Below are 4,650 nucleotides of genomic sequence, written 5' to 3'. Positions count from 1 at the left end.
TTCTCCTGAGGGATAATGGCAACCTGCTGTTCATGATTTCAGAATGCCTGCCAAACGCACCCCAGCCCATTCTTATTCTTCTGATTATTTCACTCTCATGATCCGGATCAGCAGTCACTACCTGTCCTAAGTAGATGTATTCCCTTACCACTTCCAGTGCCTCGCTACCTATCGTAAACTGCTGTTCCCTTCCGAGACTGTTAAACATTACTTTAGTTTTCTGCAGATTAATTTTTAGTCCCACCCTTCTGCTCTGCCTCTCCAGGTCAGTGAGCATGCATTGCAGTTGGTCCCCTGAGTTACTAAGCAAGGCAATATCATCAGCGAAGCGCAAGTTACTAAGGTATTCTCCATTTACTCTTATCCCCAATTCTTCCCAATCCAGGTCTCTGAATACCTCCTGTAAACATGCTGTGAATAGCATTGGAGAGATCGTATCTCCCTGCCTGACGCCTTTCTTTATAGGGATTTTGTTGCTTTCTTTATGGAGGACTACAGTGGCTGTGGAGCCGCTATAGATATCTTTCAGTATTTTTACGTACGGCTCGTCTACACCCTGATTCCGCAATGCCTCCATGACTGCTGAGGTTTCGACTGAATCAAACGCTTTCTCATAATCAATGAAAGCTACATATAGTGGTTGGTTATATTCCGCACATTTCTCTATCACCTGATTGATAGTGTGAATATGATCTATTGTTGAGTAGCCTTTACGGAATCCTGCCTGGTCCTTTGGTTGACGGAAGTCTAAGGTGTTCCTGATTCTATTTGCGATTACCTTAGTAAATACTTTGTAGGCAACGGACAGTAAGCTGATCGGTCTATAATTTTTCAAGTCTTTGGCGTCCCCTTTCTTATGGATTAGGATTATGTTAGCGTTCTTCCAAGATTCCGGTACGCTCGAGGTCATGAGGCATTGTGTATACAGGGTGGCCAGTTTTTCTAGAACAATCTGCCCACCGTCCTTCAACAAATCTGCTGTTACCTGATCCTCCCCAGCTGCCTTCCCCCTTTGCATAGCTCCCAAGGCTTTCCTTACTTCTTCCGGCGTTACTTGTGGGATTTCGAATTCCTCTAGACTATTCTCTCTGCTATTATCATCGTGGGTTCCACTCGTACTGTATAAATCTCTATAGAACTCCTCAGCCACCTGAACTATCTCATCCATATTAGTAATGATATTGCCGGCTTTGTCTCTTAACGCATACATCTGATTCTTGCCAATTCCTAGTTTCTTCTTCTCTGCTTTTAGGCTTCCTCCGTTCCTGAGAGCTTGTTCAATTCTATCCATATTATACTTCCTTATGTCAGCTGTCTTACGCTTGTTGATTAACTTCGAAAGTTCTGCCAGTTCTATTCTGGCTGTAGGGTTAGAGGCTTTCATACATTGGCGTTTCTTGATCAGATCTTTCGTCTCCTGCGACAGCTTACTGGTATCCTGTCTAACAGAGTTACCGCCGACTTCTATTGCACATTCCTTAATGATGCCCACAAGATTGTCGTTCATTGCTTCAACACTAATTTCCTCTTCCTGAGTTAAAGCCGAATACCTGTTCTGTAGCTTGATCTGGAAGTCCTCTATTTTCCCTCTTACCGCTAACTCATTGATCGGCTTCTTATGTACCAGTTTCTTCCGTTCCCTCCTCAAGTCTAGGCTAATTCGAGTTCTTACCATCCTGTGGTCACTGCAGCGCACCTTACCGAGCACGTCCACATCTTGTATGATGCCAGGGTTAGCGCAGAGTATGAAGTCTATTTCATTTCTAGTCTCGCCGTTCGGGCTCCTCCACGTCCACTTTCGGCTATCCCGCTTGCGGAAGAAGGTATTCATTATCCGCATATTATTCTGTTCCGCAAACTCTACTAGTAACTCTCCCCTGCTATTCCTAGTGCCTATGCCGTATTCCCCCACTGCCTTGTCTCCAGCCTGCTTCTTGCCTACTTTGGCATTGAAATCGCCCATCAGTATAGTGTATTTTGTTTTCACTCTACCCATCGCCGATTCCACGTCTTCATAGAAGCTTTCGACTTCCTGGTCATCATGACTGGATGTAGGGGCGTGGACCTGTACAACCTTCATTTTGTACCTCTTATTAAGTTTCAGAACAAGACATGCCACCCTCTCGTTAATGCTATAGAATTCCTGTATGTTACCAGCTATATTCTTATTAATCAGGAATCCGACTCCTAGTTCTCGTCTCTCCGCTAAGCCCCGGTAGCACAGGACGTGCCCGCTTCTGAGCACTGTATATGCTTCTTTTGGCCTCCTAACTTCACTGAGCCCTATTATATCCCATTTACTGCCCTCTAATTCTTCCAGTAGCACTGCTAGACTCGCCTCACTAGATAACGTTCTAGCGTTAAACGTTGCCAGGTTCATATTCCAATGGCGGCCTGTCCGGAGCCAGGGATTCTTAGCACCCTTAGCACCGTTTGTCACATTTGCTTATAATTCCTCACGCCACGACACCACCGGTTATTCCCCATTTTTCATTCTGTTCGGCCGAAAACCAGCACTGCTCCTCGACACAACCCTCCCTGTTCGCGCGGCAACGACCAGTGACTATGCACTTGACGTCATCGCCCGCTGTGCCCACGCAAGGGAAATTGCCCGTGACCGCCTTCTGAAATCCCAAAAGAGTCAAATGCGTTTGTACGACTGGCGACACCGAGGCGTGCACTTCCCGCCTGCCTCGTCGGTGCTTCTATGGTCTCCGTCGCGTCAGGTCGGCCTATCAAAAAAACTGCTGTCTCGTTACACGGGTCTATACCGAGTGCTTCGTGCCTTGACTCCCGTCACTTACGATATCGCCCCTGACGCCCCATCTGCTTCCCAATCCAGTAATATCGTGCACGTTACACGACTGGAGCAGCATCACCCTCCCAGTGACGATATTTAGACGCTCCAGGACGTCGCTTCTGCCGCCGGGGGATTGTGCTACACGCGTGTGATACTTGATTGTTCGAACGAGGCGCATGGGCCCCATCACTCGAGAAGAGAGGAAGAACGAACTGGGCTCGCGCTGTGAATCTAACCGGTCAGCGCTGCAACCACTTATGTAAATATAACCTGTAAATAGTTGCTCGCCTTACTGATTCGTCCTTCTCGTAACAATATTACGAACAAACACAGTACGATTCAAAAGAACACGAACAACGTGGCTTTTCTAGCACAGAAAGGCGCTTAGTCTACATCATTCCCCAACTTTGCTGGTTTTCAACGCTCGTAATAGCAGTACTAGATTCTACAAATGGGCTTGGCTGTATGTTGTTAATGCGGCGACGACAATTACCCCAATGTTATACAAGCCTAATACTCCGCTTCCGCGCTTGATCCACCTGAAAGCCGCCGCGAAGTATAGATTTAACCGAAAACCGTGAGAAACGGTTTTATTTAGGTGAACGAAGACAGGCGCTCCGATATCTACGCCTTTCTATACAGACGGTCAGTCTTGTTCACCTGCTGTGTTCTCGATCAGAACACAGAATTTATTTATATTGGTTTTGGCGGAATAATTTACTGCTACGCCTGCGAATGTCGACCAATCGAACCCTTTAATGATACCACAGAGCCCGCAGCATATAAACACAATCAAATCGCTTTTCTTTAGGAATAAAAAAAAAGCATCAAATGACCACTGTGCTGTGAAGCACAATCACAGTGTGAATGAAGACTATCAATGTGAAGCACAATCACAGTGTGAAGGCTATCAATGTGAAGTCATCACAGTCGCATCGCGTACGCGTCGTGAGTTTCTAGCGCTTACATATAGCTTTTGAATAATAGACTGCGTTCTAAAAGGCCATTTTTGAAGCAACTTTTCCCAACTTCGAAGTCGCTAAAATTTCGCTAGGTATTCATTCAAGCCGCTAAAAAATCCCTGGTCACTAAATAGAAAAATTTGTCGCTAAACACACAAAGAAGTCGCTAAACCTAGGGAAAACAAACTCTAAATGGGCTACATTGATTACAAACTGATAAATGTTGAAAAGCAAAGTCGATTTTGTGTTTTCAAGAAAGTTAGGCTACACGGCCCCGACAAACACGAGATAGAGCAAGCAACGTAAGGTGAGGCTTGTTTTGGACTTCCCGGTGACAGCCTCCCCTGCAATGCAAGCGTGCAAGGCGCGTCCCACAGATGGCCTGCACCGCGAAGAACCGTATACGCTAAACTGCTTCGTGAAACCAGCCGAGCGTCATCTGCTACAGCGCATGCAGCGAGGCCCGAAAGACAATTCTACCTGCTAAACCAATAGTTGTGTAATAAGCATACTTACGTGGGCGCTATTTTGAAATAAAACTTGGCGTGAAGTGTCTTGTTGGATTTGCCAATGCGCAGTCGACAATATCCGCTTACAGAAGTGTGTGTGGGTGTGGGGGGGGAATCGCCTACTTTGCCCCCCCCCCCACTTCTGACAGTGGAGGAGGAGGAGGTGTGCGCCCCCTCGGGCCAATGGTAGATACGCCTATGGAGAGTGATGAGACAAAAGGTCACCGCATGCACATGAGAACGTTGTGTTTGTTGAAACAGCTATGTGTAATACGACGGCTCCGCAGATTGTTTTAAATAAATTTAGACACGGTGATATTCGCCAAATAGTAAGCCGTTTTATCTAAACAGAGACGATAAATTCACAGGGCTAAATAAA

The sequence above is a fragment of the Dermacentor andersoni genome, chromosome 2, assembly GCF_023375885.2.
Source record: "Dermacentor andersoni chromosome 2, qqDerAnde1_hic_scaffold, whole genome shotgun sequence".
In the NCBI taxonomy this organism is placed as follows: Eukaryota; Metazoa; Arthropoda; class Arachnida; order Ixodida; family Ixodidae; genus Dermacentor; species Dermacentor andersoni.
Note: the sequence above shows the minus strand (reverse complement) of the source record.